Below are 21,107 nucleotides of genomic sequence, written 5' to 3'. Positions count from 1 at the left end.
CCCTTCATGGACTAGTAGCATCTTTTACTTTCTCCTTTCTGCTTACGTAATCAATGCTTTGTCATCTTTTATCTTGAGCTGTAAATTTTTTTTTAATTGGAGTTTGAACTCAGAGCCTGGCTCTTGCCAGGTAGATGGTCTACCAGTTGAACTATGTCTCCTGTATCTTTTTGAATTGGTTACTTTCAAGATATATTTGTGCCTGGGCTGGATTATTCTTACTTTTGCTTCCCAGTGTTGTGGGGAATGTCAGGTACATGCCACTGTACCCAGAAATTGTCCTTCCCCGGTAACTGGGCCCAGAGACACATACCACTGTTCCTTGTAATTATTTGTTTTTTTGGCTTGAGTTGGCTTTGAATAACAATCCCCAGGCCTCTGCCTATAGCTAAGGTTATAGGCTTGAGCTTCTGTGCCTAACATGTAAGGTCCTTAAGTTATGGACAATGCCTTTTAGGTATTAACTTTTGAATAGTTTATGTATAAATACTGAAACAAAAGCTGCTATTAGTCTGAGCTAAAAATAATGTGAAATTAAAAAATAAAGAATATTCCTCTGCTATCCGTCCCCTTATACCAATTCAATGTGTAATTTTCTGGAAATTACATTTCTCTCATTGTCTGTCACCTTCTCTCTATCTGCCTGTCTACGCCCATCTACTTAGCAGCACATCTAATGTATACATTTGATCCTATGATCATACACACAATCTATAATAATGAAAACATTAGTCTGCAGACATTTTTTCCCCATGGCATGCTGTGTCATGGGCATCTTTTCTAAGACAACTCATCTTTCCAATGGTGACTCTTCAAGAAGTGGAGTTGTTGGGTCAAGATACACTAGCATTTAGAAGAAATTATCCTTCCAAATCTTAAATCATGTGATACTGTTTTAACTTTAGGACCTACTCGAATCTCTCTGTCAGGTAGGCAGAGATTTAACAGTCCTGGGAACACAGTCTGCCCTTCCATGTGTGAGCCTTGTCTTCATCTCCCTCTCACTCTGCGTCCTGTCTGGTGCTGTACACATGGCAAGTGCTCAATAAAAGTCTGTCATAAGAATGAATGGACATGCAGAAAGCCCAGTATAATTCTGCCCCGTCAAGACCTGGACCATCTGCTAATCAGACACCATATGTAGTTCAGGGACTCTCTGTGTTGCTTTCAGGAAGTTACTGAGCTGTTTTTGTTTCCTCAGTTTCCCATTCATCCAGTAAGTCTAGAGATATTGGCCTGTCTCCCTGGAGACCTTGGATGGAATCTGGTATTTCAAAGTGCTTAATGGTGCTGCTCAGTAAATAAAAGATGTCATTAATATGCATGAAGCTATTTCATCAAGAGGCCAACAGAGCAAATTTAAAAGCTATCTTCAAGGGAAAAGAACTATACTGCCATTATCATGCATACTACTAGCCACAATAGAAGTCTGCAGAAGCCAGGACAATGCCCTCACAGGGGCCCTGCAGACCCTGCTGAAATCCAGGGTAGCCCTGGTCTCACTGTCAGACTCTCAAGAATGGGTCCAGAGAAGGAAAATCATCTTTTACCTGCAGACTCCTACAAATAGGGCAGGAACTCTCTGTTCCAAGGCTATGCCTATGAGCCCTTAGATGATCTATCTATCTGGTGATTTCCAAAAACTGTCCCTAACAATATAAAGAAGTAGATGGTAAACAGCCAATGCACAGGCAGAAGAAAGGCTCAGGAGGATTTATGATTTGCCCCCATGCCAAGGTCACATTTCCTTTCATAGGCATGAGAAATGATGAGTGTGGTTAAGGCAGAGCCATTAGGAGTGAGTGGAGCATGCTGTGCTGACTGGAAAATGAGGAAGGTACTAGGAAAGGAAGTGGGGACTCTTGGGTTCTGCCTTACTGTGAACCTTAAACTCTTCTACAGAATCTCAACCATGTCTCTAGCAACCAGAGCTATTTCCTGTGGCTCCCCTTGTTCATGTTAGCAAAGGGGCTAGAATCTTCCCTCTGAAACTTCATCTTCTAATTCAAGAATGTAACAGAGCCTAATTTATTTTTTTTTTCTAAATCCCAGGAAGGAGAAAACTGGAGGTTCTAGTGGAACTAGGACAACTTGAGCTAATGGAACTTGCTTAAGCTATCATATCCCACAGAGCTGGAGTCCATTAGTGGGTCTCCAGTTGAGCTGCCTTTGTTTCTGCATTCCTGTTGTCACCAGAGGCGTTGTCTTATACAACACAGTCTCCTATCATCTGACAGTGGAGCTGATGCCTTTCTTGTCCCATTCCTGGTATTGGTTGCATTAGTTTCTCACTTATAAACTTTTTTCCTATTCACAGCTCTCAGTGGTTATACTCAGGTGTACACTTCTGTATTTTTTCCCTCTGAGCAATTCTTCCTCCCTAGTAGACATCAATGGAAGTAGCTGAAGCTATCATATCCATCAGATGAGTTGGGTTTCCCTTGCCTCCCAGCGGATACCTTGGCATGTGACAAATTTACTCTTCTTTTTTTCTACCTGAGCATTCTACCAGATGCTAATTAAAAGTGGTCACCTCATGAAAGTGGAGGTGTGGCTACGGTAGTAGACATTACCCTTGAGCAAAAAGCTAAGGGACAGTACCCAGGCTCTGAGTTCAAGCCCCAGTACCTGCACAGTCATACAAAAAGAGTGCTCACTTGTTTCAGCAGAACAAAAAGCACATTTTAAGGCCTCCAAAGTGTCTTTCTGTACTCACATTAAAAAGAAACAAGTAGACAAATTTTCTCATTAAAAATGAGTTCAATATTTACCCATCTATTTCATTGGGTGTTGAGAGAATTATATAAAGTATTGAATAAAGACATACATTTCTGAAAACAAAAAGCTAATAATAAAACACAAGAATTGTCTCCTTGGGCTGGGAATATGGCCTAGTGGCAAGAGCACTTGCCTCGTATACATGAAGCCCTGGGTTCGATTCCTCAGCACCACATATATAGAAGTGGCGCTGTGGCTCAAGTGGCAGAGTGCTAGCCTTGAGCAAAAAGAAGCCAGGGACAGTGCTCAGGCCCTGAGGCCAAGCCCCAGGACTGGCAAAAAAAAAAGTTTAAGAATTGTCTCCTAAATAATTCATTCCATTGCAAATAGTCACCTGTGAGTGTCATCTAGGCAGGTAGGACTTCACAAAAACCATCAGAGAATCAAAATTTGTTCTCCAAGCAGGCCTGGGATGGAGAATGCTTGATTTGTGGTAGAAACAGAAAATGGAAATCAGAAGACTAGAATGGCTGAAATAAAAATAATTAGGGCAGTTTATACCCCCACTTAGCTATCTCCTGTCAAAATGACTGCTATTCTTCTAGCTTTATCTCCAAAAATATGTATAATGTCTTAGAAGTCAATTAACTATTTGAAGGTTTCATATCCTAACTGTGAAAATAGAGGAGTTAGATTAAAATAAGTGTTTTTAAAATTTACTTTAGTCATGAAATTCTTGGCAGAAGAAAGACTTATCAAATGTCCAATAAGCAAATGTACTGAGATCAAGTATTTGAATTCTCTGAGATTGTGTACAGTCAGGAATAAATGGTAATCTTCTGAAATTTATTCATCCCCAATAGAGTAACAGACACTTCTCTACCTTACAATTGCAATGTGAGGCCTTTGGAGATATTTTAGGCAATAATTTTTAGTGGCTAAGGCTCTATATTCTCAGTCCAGGATTGCATCAACAATTCTATTGGGATTTTTGCTAATCTGATAGTGATGGGACGATAAATGAATGTAATAGTCAGTACTTAATTATTCTACACTTTCAATATACAATCATTGACTGTAGGTTCAGATAATGCCTGAAGGACATCAGCTTTCTGGACACAATGAATAGTTGAGGTGGTCTTTCATTATCTAATATTAAGCCTGAATTCTTCTAATAAGTTAATTTCTTACTTTTCTGGCAAAGAACTCTGAAGCCTCCCCTTACATCCATAAAAGCAAAGACCACCGTATGAAGATAAGACAAATTGCATTTGTTATCTCTTCATGTAGAAACATGAAGCTACTGTGACCAATGGCACATGCTTATTATAGTTGAGCCAGTGGAAAGGGTAAGAAATGAACTCAGAAACAGGCATACTTGGGAGGCAGTAAGACCAAGAGGTGCTTAAAAACAATCAACACAGCTAAAGGAAACTATGAGCTGAATGAGTGACATGGAACACAAAGTCCAATTGTAGTTTGACTTCGTTTCTCTATAGAACCCCAAGAACTGTCCTTTCTTGGTATAAAATTTCGTGTCCTTGTTCAAAATGTTTTCTAAGTAAGACCACGGATTATGGAAATTTAGTGTTTGGTTTCTAACAGTGCTCCTAAGTATTCAGTGCTGGTTCCCTATCTAGACTTTATTCCCACCAAGAAAAAAAAGACAAAAAGAAAGAAAAATACAACTCATCTATTAGAGACAAAGAATTATGTAATCTGTATTGCACAAGCTTCAATTGTGAAGATTGCTCACCCTGAACAAGGACAGCATTCCAGTCATGTGTTTTTGATAGTCTGTGGGTTTAGATTAGAAAAAATGCAAACTTTATATTGTTGATTTATGGAATGTCTTGATGAATACAGGAATTCTGCAATCCTGAAGAAAGACGCTCACCTAGATTCTACATAAATACCACCATTTCTGGTCATATCTCAGTGGTAGAAAATTGTTCCTTAATGCAAAGCTAAGGGAGTCCCAAATTTCTCACTGTTAGAATCACAATTGCAAGAAGAGGAAAATACCTTAACCAGGAACTATGCAAAAATGTCACGTGGGCATTTTGTTGGAGAAAAGTTGGGGTGCAGGAAATCAGCTGGCAGCCCCTTCTTATAGATTCTTCTAGGACCAACATAACCTTAGTAGCCTGTGTCAGGCAGCCTGGCACTTGATTATTATTATTATTTTATTTTTATTTATTTATTTTTTTTTTGCCAGTCCTGGGCCTTGGACTCAGAGCCTGAGCACCATCCCTGGCTTCTTCCCGCTCAAGGCTAGCACTCTGCCACCTGAGCCAAAGCGCCCCTTCTGGCTGTTTTCCATATATGTGGTGCTGGGGAATCGAACCGAGAGCTTCATGTGTAGGAGGCAAGCACGCTTGCCACTAGGCCATATTCCCAGCCCCTTGATTATATTTTTAATCATATCATCCCTTTCTGGCTTTGTGGGTGTGCTTCTCAAGTGGCATATAAGATACTTATTAACTCCCAACTTGTAGCTTGTATTTGTGGGCATTTGAGCACTTGCCTTGGGGCCTAATTCAGCACAAGGGTTAGCTAGAGAAAACTTCAGTAAAAAAGTCTGGACCACATCATATTCTTAAACTTTCAAAATTGAAGTTGTGTACCTTGTCTGTTTCCTGAAAGACTACAGGCTCATGATGCACAGTATAGATGTAAGGAACGATGCACCCACCAAACCAAATGTGGTTTAGTGAGGGTACAACTTGAAGCAATTTTTACGATGTCTTCCCTGGGGAGGTAGTGATTGATGGTAGTAAGGGGAAAATGTACTAGAAAAGAGCAACCAGATCATTCAAGAGTGGACTATGCCAGTTTCCTAGCCACTATGTGATCATAGACAGCCACATGACAGGAGCCTTTCATCTTGAAGAGATAGCATCTAAGAATTGTGACATCCAGGCAAGATGGCCACTCTGGACCACACCCATTGGGCTGTTTCCTTGCAACCTGTATAAAGCATCCATCAAGCTATTGAACTTCCAGAATGTTCAATGATGCTAGATTTCTTAGGCCAAATGGTGAAGCATGACATTTCACATCTGAGTCTAGTGAGGTTGAGGAAAACAGACACCAGGAATGAGTTCAAGAGAAGATCCTGTGAGAAGCAAAATAATCTTGGCTCGTCTGCACACTACAAAGGGGTATGTTCTCTGTTTTCCAGCTGAGAAGAGAAGGAATGAGCTCAGAGACATGTTAGGAAAAAAGTTCTCTCATGGAAGAACACTGAAGACCTATGTCCTGACTTGCTGGCTGCAATCCACATTTCATCTATCATATGGCACCGAGAGACTAGAATTCCCCTGCAGAGACTGGTGAACCCAAGAGCCACAGAGGATCTCATCTGGTAGCATTGGGTCTTTCCAAGGCAGGCAAGGTATCGCTACATCAAGTGCTCCCAGAGTGCTCCCTCAAGCCTGCTGGAAACACCTCCACCTCTGGAAAGGTTTCTGACAATTCCATTCATTAAGACTCACTACTCTCATGTTAACTGGACCATTATTTGCCAATGACCTGAACTATTTTTCCTCCTCTTCTTAACCCAAATACAGTTCCACTTTAAAGAAACTGTTGCAATACTTGTAATAAATCACCCTATATCCTGTCACTAACACAACCCCCATTGTCCTTGTTCTTATTCTTAATCCCTTTAATCAATGACAGATCCCCTTTTGTCTTATAGAAAAGACATGCTCAATGAACAAATAGAAACAGAAAAGGAAGAATTCTTCTATGATCTATTTACAGTGATACAATCTACTTAAAATGGAGTACAAAGCCCTGCATATATAAACCTAGAACCTTTTTCCTGCAATGGAATCCAGCCCTGGGGCTTGGGACAAGTTCTTTGAAATTTAGCAAATTAAAGTAAGTAACACATATGCATCTTGTTAGAGCCATGAGCCAGAGAATGTAGCTGACAGGGGTATGGAAACAACAGTGCATGCCTGTACAGACGATGCTTGGCGCCTTCATCTTGCTCTCATCCAAGCCCAGTTGGCTTTGGAGCATATTTTCCCACCAGCTCTCCACCAAACTTTGGGCGATCCATACCTTGCCAAGTTGCACCATCTGCTGTAGTTTGCATGTAGCCCTTCTAAAACTCAGGTGTTGCCAATGGGAGGGCAAAAGAGGCGGGACCTTTAAGAGACAGTCCATGAGCCCTCCTCATTCTCTAAAGGGGCTCAGCCCACTGTAAAAGGGTGTCCTTCTTCTGCTTGACTGGCTACCTTCTCTTGTATGAGGATGCAGTACAAGGCTTTGCGCTAGTGCCTTGATCTTGGATTTCCCAGCTTCCAGAGCTGTGAGAGATGAGTGTCTGTTCATTCTGTGGTATACTGTTAGAGGCCAATAAAACATCTTTGTACTTGAAATCTCCTGTCCACCATCTTCCTCTTCTTTCTGAACACTTAATAATGGCCATCTTGTGTTTAAGCCAAGGAACCGTGTGGCAAAGAGCCATCATGTCCTCGCACTGCAGAGTAAGGAAAGACAGATGCCTGCTTTACTCAGCTTGCCTTCAAGTGACCCCTTTTTCACCTAAGATGGAGTAGTATGCTTTTGTTGAAAAGAGGTTGTTTCTGTAGTTTCTTTAGTTAGATACTGTCAACCCTCTTCCATTTTTCTGCTCTGAATAAAGATGTGAAATTTGAGGAAATATAACCTTTCTTTTTTTTTACCTTCCTTCCTTCCCTTCCTTCCTTCCTTCCTTCCTTCCTTCCTTCCTTCCTTCCTTCCTTCCTTCCTCCCTCCCTCCCTCCCTCCCTCCCTTCCTTCCTTTCCTTCTTCACATTTTCCTTTCTTCCTTCCTCTTTGTCAGTACTAGAGTTTGAGCTCAGAATTTTACACTAGCTGGGGATATGGCCTGGTGGCAAGAGCCTTGCCTTGCATAATTGAAGCCCTGGGTTTGATTCCCCAGCACCACATATACAGAAAATGGCCAGAGGTGGCGCTGTGACTCAAGTGGCAGAGTGCTAGCCTTGAGCAAAAAGAAGCCAGGGACAGTACTCAGGCCCTGAGTCCAAGGCCCAGGACTGGCAAAAAACAAAAACAAAAACAAAACAGAATTTTACACTAGTTAGGCAGGTACTCTGCTGCCTGATACATGCTTTCAGACCATTTTGCTCTGGTTATTTTGAAGATAAGATCTCTCCTTTTCACATGAGCTAGCCTGGGTGCAATCCTCCCTTTGATGCTTCCCACTGTAGCTGAGATAATTGTTGCGTGAACTTTTTTGCTTAAGGCTTACATTCTACTAGTACTTGAGACACTGCTCCATTTCCAGTTTTCTCCTCATTAATTGGAGATAAGAGGTTCATAGACTTTCATACCTGGGCTGGCTTCAAACTGTGAACCTCAGATCTCAGCCTCCTGGGTAGTTAGATTGACAGGTATTGACTATTGCTAGATTCAGGGCCTGAGCACTGTCCCTGGCTTCTTCCCGCTCAAGGCTAGCACTCTGCCACTTGAGCCACAGCGCCACTTCTGGCCATTTTCTGTATATGTGGTGCTGGGGAATCGAACCTAGGGCCTCGTGTATCCGAGGCAGGCACTCTTGCCACTAGGCTATATCCCCAGCCCCTCAAATCTATTCTTAACTGACATAACTACTCTCATCTCCTTTCTATCCCCAACCATTCCCGAGAGGTAATTAACAGAGTAGATTCAAATGGGTTCTAGAATTAATTTTAATTTCAGGCCCAAAGTCTGTCACTTACTATAAGCTATACAATCTTGGACAAATTACTGAATCATACAAACTGTATTCAATTTATTAAGTATATATATAAACAGTGGTGTATGCTTTTATAAATGGTAGAGGGAATCAAGCAGAGGAAACACAAAGCAGTTGCCTACTCATCTGCCCTGATTTCCTTCATATGAGCTGCCACTCTGGACCTTGAGTCCACTTGGTCATAATGGATTTTACAGTTCTTAATCTCATGACTAAGTTGGTGCGCTATCCTTCATTCTTCCCTCCCTCTCTCTCCCTCCCTCCCTTCCTCCCTCCCTTTTTTCCTTCTTTCCTTCCTTCCTTCATTCCTTCTTTCTTTCTATCTGTCTTTGTCTGTCTCTCCTTCTGTCTTTCCCTCTGTGCTGGTACTGGGACTTGAACATAGAGCTTTGGCATTGCCCCTTAGCTTTTTCCCTCAAGGCTGGTGCCCTCCCACCTGAGCCACAGTTCTACTTCTACTTTTTGGTGCTTAATAAAAAAAAATAAGAGTCTCGCAGATTTTCCTACCCAGGCTGGCTTTGAACCACAATCCTCCAATGTCAGCCTCTTAGGTAGCTAGGATTATAAGTGTGAGCTGCTAGCTTACTCACTAGTTTCTTAAAGAGGAGGGGGCTTGCAGCTGAGAGAGGGAAAGAAGAGATCTAGAAGTCTATCTTTCAACTGCCTGTTTCCCAGCGGCTGATGGCCAGGCAGCCCAGAGGCTCTGGCTGTTACCATGGCAGTAGGCCCTGGGACCCCACAAGGCAGCCTCTCAGTCTCCCTCACACTTCAAGGATGGGAAAAATAAATTGTTCAAAGAGTCTCCTTACCCCCTTGGGAACTAGGGATTATGCTGAAACTTTATTATTACTTTAAATAAATAAATTACTCCCTTGAGGCCAGATGAAAACATGCTCTTATTAAATTTTTTAAAGGAGAAACGGAATTAGAGAGAGCAAAATCAAAGGTGCCCAAACGGATTGAAGTGGCTCCTCAGAAGCTGACAGAATAGCAATTTGTATTTATATTATGCTTCTCATCAAAGGCACAGTTCACAAAGGCCCTGTTTCCCTAGAGTTACCCCCACAGAGTTCAGCTACAACACAGAAGAGCCTAGAGCCTTGGTTGGGGGTGGGGTGGGTCCTCAGCCTTAAGGATCTGTCCAAGGTGGCTGGCCTCTACCTCCAGCCGGCAGGGCTGGCTGGATCTCAGAGCCGTTAAGAGATCTGGAAGAAGGCATCCATCTGTTTCCATTGGCCATTTGGGAGAGTTGGCTGTCTTTCCTGTAATGATTTGAAATGGAAACTTATCTTGGGTAAGAGGTTGGAGAGAGGGTATATACCTCCCAACATGTACACACACACACACACACACACACACACACACACACACACACACACACACAGAGAGAGAGAGAGAGATGAAAACTAGCTGTTGGAAAGAAGAGCCTGTTGGAGGATGAACTTCCTTCTCAACTATCCATTAGCAGAATCTAGGATTTCTGACTGATTTTTTCCAAGTATCTCTAATATGTAGGGAGTAATAAAGGACTTTTTCTCTGGTTTTGTTCTAGATGGGAGACAAAACAGTATAGCACCTGTGCCTTGTTGTGCTTCCCTGAGCCTGATATATGGCAGGAGTTATGTGTTCTTCAATTAAATAAGGTCACAAGTGAAATGAAGAATTAACTAGATAAATTAAATGCATGGTAAGCCTAAGTTTCTAGATGGAGGTAGTCATTCTGTGCCTGAGGAGAAAGAGGTGGATAGTCTTAATTCCTCAAACACAAAAACAATTTTTCATTGGAAGTGTACCCAATCTTTCATTGAAAGTGCCTGGAACGGTGCTAACTCAAGTCTTTGCACATACTAGACAAGTACTCTATCATTCAGGTATATCCCCAATCCAGAACTTGATATATCTTAAAAGTATAATATTCATCACAGTCCTGCCAATAGCCTCACTTTACATTTCAGCCAATTGAAGTACATGGAAATTGTCACTGTCCACGGACTCAATAAGGTCAAGGTTGGAACTTTGCTCTTTCTGGCTCCCAAGTTGTGAATCTTCTATAGCCTCCTGCCTTGGTCTATCCAGTTTTGTCTCATCTTTTCACTATAAAGTTCATGTCCATACTTGGTCTACAGCAACAACTTCTACTAATAGTTAGAAAACTGTTTTTGTATTTTCTGTAGAACCCAACTCTACTCTAAATCTTTGAACATCTTGACTGTTCCAGGACAGCCACCAAACAAATACTTGATCAAAAACCTACCTCATAAGGTGACTGAGAGCATTCAAAGACTTAAGGACACAGTGAATGGTATGTCCTCCTGCTGGCCATGAGGGTCAACAATCAAAGTTTGAATGTTAGAAATGGCTATTTTCATATACTCCTCATCAGCCTTCATGGATTGGCTGTAGCCTTGACTGGCACTGAAAAAGAAGGAAACAATTCTCGGCACCACTAGCTGAGTGTTATTTGGGAATTAAGGGCTACCAGAGGGGGAGACCTTCTATCTAAAAGTAATTTGTAAGGAGTTGATTCCCTGAATGTGACTTGTCAAACAATGGGATACAAATGACCTAGAATGGGGCTGGGAATATGGCCTAATGGCAAGAGTGCTCTCATATAAATGAAGCCCTGGGTTCGATTCCCCAGCACCACATATGTAGAAAATGGCCAGAAGTGGCACTGTGGCTCAAGTGGCAGAGTGCTAGCCTTGAGCAAAAAGAAGCCAGGGACAGTGCTCAGGCCCTGAGTTTAAGGCCCAGGACTGGCCAAAAACAACAACAACAACAACAAAATGACCTAGAATGTTTTAAGAAAGGACAGTGTACAGTGACATCAGGAGGGCAGTTGGTGACTTTGCTGGACCTGACTGCCTCTCTCTAGGATAAGCTTTGTCTTTTGTCTCTTTTACTTTCTTGCTTTTATCCCTTTAGCGAAAACCCAGAGCCCCTTCTTCATAATCTCCCTCCCTAACTTTATCAGTGCTAATCACTGTCATCCTTAGAGCCCAGCTACAAACCTCTTGCTCTGTGAAACTTTTCTCTCTACTGTAGTCTAAATGCCCCTCTTTCCTCAAGTGCTTACCTCAGAATTGTCTGTACCTCTCAAACGTTGGTCTCAGTATGGTGATCTCGCACTTATATTCTATTGTTCATAGTTAAACCCTGATGATTAATCTGCAGTTCTTCATGGATAGGACCTGAGCCAAATAAGGATTTTTGCATTCCTGAATCAGGTCAGTACCGAGGCCAGATGGAACTGATAACCGGTTTTCAAGCTACATACTTGTTGGACAGAAAGATAAGCAACTGAGTGACCCAGCAAGGTCCTAAAAGTTCACACAGTCTAAATTCTTTCAACTGAAATAAATGAGTAAACTGAGAATCAAAGTGGGGATGTTTTTGGTCAGAATGTCAGTTACTGTCAAAGACTTACATCAGTGTTACTCTACTCAGACCATGGGAAATGTTAGGTTTCCTAAGAGGGCTTAAACCCAATTTTGCTTTCCACATTTCTCATCGCTTTCCCTCTTCACATCTTTATCTTAAGAAAAATTCCGAGCATTGTTGTTTCATTGGGAAGGCAGCCAAAAATGCAGGCTCTCTTTTGATTCACTCTGAGCCTTGCAAAGTGTGCCTATGTTGAGGATGTATATTCACTTTTTTGAGGATGTATATTCAGCTTTTACACTCCTCTCCACCATGCTGAAATTTCTGCAGTCACCCTTAAAGCTCCCACTTAAGCCTTTGAACATCTTTCCCATTCCTCATTTTACTTGGCTAGTCTTCATTTCCTTGTCTTTAAATTCATCATTCATGTAGGGTCTTTGCTGACTCTTCTCCTCCCCTCTTCTTGCTAAAATTGTCCAGTGTTCCCACCAAGTGCATTTGCTCTGCCAAGAGTAGATCACTATCCAGAGTCCTTATTATATTGCACTGGGACCGTTTTTACTTCCCTTATTGTTTTTGATTCCTAGTGACATACAGAGTTTTGGTCACACTTCTGGAATTTTCTTCTTTGGAAGAATTCCTCTTTATCCTACCTCACACATTCTTGAAAATTTTCCAGGAAGGTCTATCATTCATCTTGACAAGATGCTGAATCCATCACAATGCCATTGCAACCCTGATTGGTCCACGGAAAACCAAATGATAGAGGGTAGGTCAGATGGAAACTTTTCTCTTGAATTTTCAAATTCCAGCTGATGAAAGGTACTTCTTTACTTCTTTAATAAACTGAGCATGTGGAACCAGAAGATATGGAAAGCCATAGTACCCTCCTACTGGAATGATGACACTGGGCAATGGAGACGAGTGAGAGAGAAGGGCAAAGGTGGCAACTAGAAGATATGTTGACCGTATTTGATACCTCTATTTCCCAACCTAACTTCACCTGTACAAAAATAAATGACTTGCTAAGATAACGATATTATGAGTTAAATTGACCTGTGCCAACATTCAAACAGAGAAGCCTCAGTACCTCAGCATATAATGCTCTGGACCTCAGAATGTGACTGTACTTGAAGACAGGCTTTATGTTAGAGTGAGGCCAATAAGGTAGCCTATGTAAGAAGATGAAATTTAGAAATACAAAAGAGATACCAGGGATGCACATATGCCAAGAAAAGACTTTTTGAAGACACAGAATGAGGGTGGACATCCACAAGCCAGACAGTGAGAAATCATCAGAAAGCAAACCTGACCTACCTTGTGTTGGACATCTACTCTCCAGATCTGTGAGAAAATAAATTTCTTTTGCTTAAGTCACTTCATCTGTGGCACTTTGAGGGCAGCCCTAGCAATAACACAGATGTATACATTCCCTAATTGGTTCAAATTAGTTTCAGATCAACTTTGAGTCTAGCAATCAGAGACCACAATTGTAGGCTATCAGCTCTCGGCAGCTGGTTGATGGTGAGTATATTCCAAACAGCTTCAGGTCCTGTCCTGAAATCCACTGCCTATGCCAATAGAATGATAAATGTGTTTCTTTGTGAACCATTCATGGGTCCAGGTCAAGGCTGAATCAGATAAGTTAAAAACTCTGACTCTGCTTGATGAATTAGTGGATGCCATTTCTAGAATTTATGGCAAACCAAAACCATTCTGTTTGCTAACCAACTTTTCCCCTTAGCAGAACCCAGAAATGTAGGACTGAGTAACAACAAAACTGACTTTTAGTTTGTGAATAAAAAAAGTTTAAATAACTATATTGGGGAAAAAAGGCTTGACAATTCTTTCTAAATGGTATTCACCTCAGACACTCTCTCCTGTAAGATATACCCAGTGCAAGCGACCAATCACCTACGAGTAGGTGACTTACTTTGAACAGGATTAGATGATATTTTCTGCCGGAGACATTTTTACAACTTCCAAATCAGCTACTTGCTCACTCACTATCAGGAACATATAAGTACTTTTACATTTATTATGAATGATTATACTGGATAAAGACTCAATATTATTCATTTTCTCATCTAATGATGTTTTGTAAGCTAGACCCCTATTCATTCACCAAATAACTGAGATTCAAAGTGCTTAAAATTCTTCCAACATCAGCCTTGAAGATTCTGTCTCTTGGAATTGCTTCATGGTGCATGACTTTGCTTATTTATTGCTTTTCCACCTCTGAGGTATTAGCTATTAATGTCTATTCACTTAAGTCCATTGTAGAATTCTCACCTTCCTGAAGTATCATTTGGTAATGTATTATCCAGCCTCCTTGTCCCCTCCAGAAACCCATGTTTTGTTTAAAAGAAAACTTAATATTTATTCTGGAAAATTTGGAAAATAGAGATGAAAAACAAATAATGAGAAATTTAGTAAGTTATGAAGAGTGTTTATTTAGTTACTAGTATTTCGGGTTTTTAGAATCATGGGAATGAGAAATTGTGGCATTTTTTTTTTACTCTTTCTCTTTTAAAAATACATCTTTCCCCATTAATCACAGATAGCCCCCTATCTTATTCATGGCTTTAATAACCTCCTTCCACCTTTTAAACTCTTTCTCATCTTTACTTGATTTTCCCAGTTAGGGGACTCCTAGCTAATAAGCAGTCCTCTGTGGTGAACACAAGTCTAGCACAGGTCTTAACCGCCTACATAAGTTTTTTCTTTCACAAATCAAAGGAGTATGAGAAATGTTTTATTTATATCCTATTCAAACAAAATTATTTAAATAATATTGTTATGTCTTCCATAAAAATTCAGACAAAATTATTTAATACCTCAATTTGTCATTGTGGTTTTGTTTTTACATTTTAACTTTTTATTTGTATCCTCCTTTCTCTGAAACACAAACCAAAACAAACAAACAAAAAAACTCTTGAGTTTAGCTAAAGGATTCTAAAGAAAATCACCAGTGAATTCTGGCCATGAATGTAAGCCATTTGTCTCAATGATAGGAAAACTGAAGATGACAATCCACTCAGCTCAGAGTTTTGAGAGATCTTGCCTGACCACTTTCTCAGCTGGTTTCTTTCTCTTCTTTATCATCTCCTTAAAATTTAACTTGTTTTCATACAGTATATTTCAAAGATGTGCTTATAACTTAGAAATGACTTTAGGTGTAGGTGTACTTGGAAAATTCTGAAAAGGAATGAAGTGTGTGTGTGTGTGTGTGTGTGTGTGTGTGTGTGTGCAGCAAAAATTCTAGGAGAATTTTTAAATGCTGTATACCCTGAGAACCCAGGAAATGTATGATCCCAGAAGCAACACTCACAAATTTCTTTGACCTTTGATGCTCCTGTAGTGGAGAACATCTTTTAGGATTTAGTACCCTGGGGAATACTGGATATCTGTAGCTACTTCAAAGCCTTATAGAAGAATGAAAGTTTAAAGACTTAATTTTTTTTTATTTTTTTTTAATCTAAGCTATTATTTTACTTGTCCTTAGAACTAGTAACTGCTTCAGAAGACATACTATTTTCGGTTGATATTGCATGAAATATTCTTTTGAAGAAACATATTCTAGTCAAATGGTTATATAGCTCATAATACAAGGAAAACCCCAAATACCCAGATATGTATGTAGATGTCCACAGAGTTGTAATGATCCTTCTACTGTTCTCTAGATTCTGATATGTTACATAAACAAAATGTGGTAGTGCCTGTCACCAACACTATTTAGCCTTAAAAAGGAAGGAAATTCTAACTCATGCTACAGTATGGATGAAACATAAAGATGTTTAGTTAAGTCAATTAAGTGAGAAAAAAGGAGCAGGCACCAAAACAAAAAACCCTGTTCTGTGGTTTCATATTTATCAAGTGTTTAGAGCTGTCAAATTCATAAAGACAGAATGGAATGGTGGTTTCCAGGGTCTAAGGAAAACAACATCAAACACACACACACACACACACACACACACACACACACACACGCGCGCACACACACACACCTAAACAACCAAACAAAACAAATAGGTAACATTTGCCAAAATAAGCAAGTATTGGTAACACACGTTCAGAAATCAGACAAGACCACCACACTCTGGCTGCCTGCTGTGAGGACCACAGGGAAGACAGTAACTAATTCCTGAAAAACGGGTCCCTTCTCTGCATATATAGAGCCAGCTTGAGAGGGGACAGAGAGATGCTGCTTGTTGAAGTCTTGTACTTTCAACTCACTAAATATTTGCACAAATCAGATCACATTACATTTAAAAAAATAAGCTCAAATTGTCTTTAACTGGAATGTTTAAATCTACCCTACCACTACTCACAGGAAATGAGGAAAACAGTTATACAGTACATTCTTTTGGTTTTGGACCCATTTAACTTAGAATATGTAAATGTTGACCTCTTGTCACATGTTTAATAATAGGCTGGAATCTACTGGAGATCTTTGCCACACTTCCTGCTGATCGTAATAGATGTTCCTATAAAAATAAACTACAAGAAGAAATGAAAAGATGAAACCGTGTACTTAATGTCTTCCTTGACTCTTATTTCACCAAAGCCAAAGTAAATGATAGATTTAGAAAAAAGAATAAGATAAGAGAAATCACAGAAAGACTCATGGAAAAAGATCCAAGAATTGGTATTAGACAAGTCTTGAGCTTGGTCCTTAGAACATTGGTAATCCTGCCACAGACCCTCTTCTTGAGATAATTCCCATCAATAAGTGGAGGCAAATATCTATCTGGACCAGTGAGGTCCCATGGAAGTAATAAGTGAAGTTTTCAATCTTCAAAAATGTTTGCACACCTCTTCCTTATAGATGAAAAGGCCTGTAACTTCTCATCAGTGGATATTTCCCTTGAGGTACTAATATACTCTCCCGGGTCAAGCTCAAATTCTCCTCACTCTGTGAAGCTGCGCACACAAGAAAAGCATGCTTTTATTCTATTCCTACTCTTACTTTGGAAATCAGTATCGTTTAAGACTTCATTGAATGATCATTTTTTTCTGATTAGGGTGAGGGAGAGGGGACTGAGGAAAATTTTAGATAAAGAAAAGACAATCTTAAATGTTGACAAGCAGGCCAGGGAGTCTCATGATAAAGTTATCAAACTGGTTGGCTTTTCCTTAGTGTGCAAGATGAGGTACACAAGAATAATCACCATAGGACTCTATAAGAAGCTCTTTGGAAAGCAGGTGAATATTGACTCTCAGTCTTAAGTTTATAAATACTTAATAAGGCAACTGTAGCTTAAAGATACAAGCATTACTTCTTTTCTGGCACAGTGATGTTCAGAAATTCATATTTAGCATCCTATAAAAAGAACCTTCATACCTTTAGAATATCACTCAAATTTCATCCAATTCTAAAAGCCTTTATGACTATCCAGCCCTTATCATTTACTGCCTTTTCTGAACTCCAAGAATATTTATTACCTGTAGTATTCACTCAGTATGAGGTGTTAGGTAACAAGCATGGCCCAATAGATAATAAAATCCTCTAGGGTAAGGATCACATTAAATTCCTCTCATCATCCCCCATACCTAATCTAGAGCCTGATCCACAGACCATAAATGTTCAATAAATGTTTGTTGTTAATGATGATAGGTTGTAGACTCGCCTGAAACATAATCTGGATAAATACAATACAGGAAAAGTGCAAATCATCATGTAACAAACATGCAAGCCAAGAAATCAATGAGAGCTGTCTGAACACCAAGTAAAAGACAAAGTAATACCTGCTCTCTGCCCAATATCCAACATGGTGATGGATTATGCTACATAAAATTATCAATAAGGACCAGTGTAGTCACAATGATTTCCAAATGGTAGCAAGAAATGTTAAGTACAGAATATAACATTACAGGCATGCAAGGTCAGATTTAGAGGAACAGATATATTCTTCTGATGAAGAATCTTACTGAAAATCATTTACTTCAAGTATAACAGAAGCATGGCACTTTTGTTACCTCTTTCTTTGTCTCCCTGCTCAGGGTCTTACAATCTGAATTCCCACAATGAAATAGAATGGCCAATACTTGCCCCTTTAACAAAGGCATAGGAAAGCAAACTTGTTTTGACTCTTGCCAAAACAAACACAATGCTTTTAATTGAGTAAAGTTTATAGTATGAGTCAGGTTGAGTAAATTCACATACTTTTAATCTATGTGTTTATAATAAAGAGGGTAGCACATTCTATTTCTGGTCTAAATTCCTATGTTCTTCCAGAAGACTTGGCTTAAATTAGCAGCAACAAGATGGTATCAAATCTAGTTTAGTGATAAACCGTGTCTTCTCTTTCTCTCTTGTTTGTCCTTTCTCTATTTGTATTCTAGCTGTTATCGTAAAACATGGGGGACTATTAGGTAGAAAGCTGTGATCACTTTTATTAAAGGTACAAAAAGCATGATTGTCACAAGTATAGGAATGATTCGTGTGAAATAATAAAGCAATTGTTCAGATCAATTTAAGTGTCCTTGTTGCTGGAGTATGTCTAGAGTAGGGGGATGAAAGACTGGTGACCACAGGTTGATATTTCCCCCTCATTTAGTATATACCCTTTTGTTATGTGAGAAATCTGAATAGGATAATTAATTCATCTGGCCATTACTTTTGGAACAGTGATATTGATATAGCTGTTTTTCAATAGCATTTTTATTAACTCTTTGGCCTAATTAACCAATCAACAAGATATTAATTAGTGTATGTATTCCCCACCTTATCTACATTGGCATTTCAAAATCTCCTTCAAAGTTTTAAATGGAATAAAAAACATGTATAATAAATTGTCAATATAAACACAACTCTAAGGACCTGGTTTTCTTCCACTTCTATCAATCCTTTTGATACATAAAATCCAATAGGCAAAGGAAATAAAGATTATATCCTATGGGTTAATCAATTAATACCAATGACAATTTCTACAGATAACCTGGATTCCTTCATAATGACAGGAAGACTAATGCCATCTCATTTCTTTGAAAAAATTGGTCTATGGCATCTCTCTGTGAGCCAAAGTTCTCATGAAAAGATCAAAGCTATTTTTACAGAGAAAGAAGGTATTTCTATATTTGGAGAACGTGAGGAGCTAACTTCATAGGATAAAGTTTTCCTTCTAGGTGTAGATGATATGGACTTAGCAATGATGCTTTACTCACAGTCATTCAGGTCCTGTTGGCGCAGTAGACTGAGGTCCTTTAAGCCTTTTCCTTGTTCTGGTGGTGGGAATATCCCAGTGGGAGGTGCTCACATCAAGAAACACTCGGAGAAAACTGGGAAGACTCTAAAGAGAGATACAGAGCAGTTCACTCAGGGTGGCCATTTTGGATAATGATGGAGGCAGCCTCAAAATGATTAGCAAGGAAGAGATGACACTGCTCAAAAAGAAATGTACTCATCATCCGATTAATGTCACTATAACCCTCTGTAAATCACCTTTACAATAAAAATAAATATAAAATAAAATAAAAATGATTAGCAGGAACAATGGCTAGGGCTCTGTGGGGTGGAAAATGGGATTTCCCACTAGATGGCAGTAGGACACACCTGTGGTATCCGTGGGGTTTGTTACCAAGACAGAGCAAAGGGATACAATTAGCTTTCATAGCTCAGTAGGCAAGGTATATCACATAGATTAAAATGAATACATTCAAGTATGTCATACCCCTTAGGTTTAATGCTACCTCGAAGGTAAGGCATAAGTGGGTGTTCTCATGAGCATGATTGCATCTGTGAGCACTATCACAAACACACAAACATATGTCAATTAGATAAATATGGGTCAATATTGGTATGGTTATACATTGGGGGCCACTATTATAGTAGGTGGAAATCATGATAAAGGAAAGAAATATGTTCCTGATGGGAGCTGTCACTACCCCATGCTTACCAAGGGGGAACCTTGATAGGCTTCTTAACAGGTAAAAGCCTTTGCCTCAGGTCATACAGCTAGGAAGTTACAGGTTCTGGATTAACCAGTTCTTCTGCGCTTCAAACCAATAATGTAGTCTTCAAAACCATAATATTGCCATGCCTCTCCTCCCACAGACTTTCTACAGTTTCTTGCAATTTGAAAATTAACTCCAGAGAATAAGGTTTTGGGGAGATTTGCACGAAAAATGCTAACACGTGCATTACACTAAGTGAAATAGCATAGAAGCAAGTTTTATCTATAGGGCTACAATTATACATAATATATAAATAAGTAAAATATTCTACTGTCCTCCCCATTGTAACAAATTCAATGTATAATTCAATAAAATGTCATTTAAAAGACTATGATGTTTACTTTCAAGTTAATATATCAAATCCACATGCATACATAATTGAAGCCATTTGCCCTATGCCTCAAAATACACTGGCATTAAGGTAACACCATAGTGAATTTATGTTGCTTCTTTATTATGGTAGAAGTGGCATTTCCAATGAGATGGTTGAGTTCATCCACTGAACCATGATTTTTCAATCTTTGTAAAGAATCCTGCTTGCCTGCCTGACTCCCCTCACTTGCTTCCTTCCTTCTTTTCTTCCCCACCCTTATCTAGAAAATGTATTCTCTACAAAGTGAACTTTTGTGTGACAATAAAAATGTAGCATACACAGACCATTGGTACAATGTCTGGCCAATAGCAAATGCTGAATAAGAGTCAGATATGTTGTTTATGATGACCCATAAAAAAGAAAAGAAAGAGGGGAGGAAGGGAGTGCTGTGGGAAGAGAAAGAGAAGTAGGAGATGGGAAGGAAAGATACAGAAGGGCAGGAAGCGATAAAGGAGAGCAAGAGGTAGATGGAATCATGGGAAAAGAGTAAAAGAGTTTTGAATATCTGTACTTTGCAAATAACTCTACTCTTCATCTTAGACGCTGTGTGTTTTCTCCTATCTGAGATTAGTTAGCTTTTCCATAGGCTAAAGAATGTGGCGAACACAGAGGCATTGCTGGAGATTGTGGGATTGAAAAGGAAGGAAAAGAGAAGCAGCATTCTATCTAGTTGTGCTATGGGCACTAGAAAATAGGCTGGTTGTGCTGTTTATAGATCTTTTGGTTTGGGCCACAAAATAAACCCTAAAACTCCAAAAACAAATGAGAGATGTAGAAGTCAAAGAAAACACTGAAGCATCTTCTCTAGTGTTTCAGATCTTTTGGTCTCAGTCTATGCAGAGGTAGAAAAAAAAAAGAAAATATTCTCCGGTTCCTTTGAAATTCACTTACAAAATTTCCTAGGTAAGTATGTGTGTGTGTGTG

At 39.6% G+C, this 21,107-nt stretch overlaps 1 protein-coding gene across 3 annotated transcripts in view; it reads right to left on the bottom strand.

Annotated features, from left to right (window-relative positions):
• Slc14a2 (solute carrier family 14 member 2) overlaps window positions 1-21,107 on the bottom strand; it is a 403,525-nt gene that overhangs the window by 369,329 nt on the left and 13,089 nt on the right. Inside the window, exon 2 of one of the 3 annotated variants that reach the window (XM_048363015.1) lies at window positions 19,018-19,146. The exons of 1 other annotated variant lie outside the window; for it this stretch is intronic. The gene's annotated coding sequence lies outside the window, so the exon portion shown is untranslated. The remainder of the gene's footprint in view (window positions 1-19,017; window positions 19,147-21,107) is intronic. One more of the 3 variants, XM_048363014.1, reaches the window with a different exon arrangement.

This window comes from Perognathus longimembris, chromosome 15 (genome assembly GCF_023159225.1).
Source record: "Perognathus longimembris pacificus isolate PPM17 chromosome 15, ASM2315922v1, whole genome shotgun sequence".
Taxonomy (NCBI): Eukaryota; Metazoa; Chordata; class Mammalia; order Rodentia; family Heteromyidae; genus Perognathus; species Perognathus longimembris.
The sequence above is the reverse complement of the archived record's forward strand: the minus strand, read 5'-3'. Positions and strand labels throughout refer to the sequence as shown.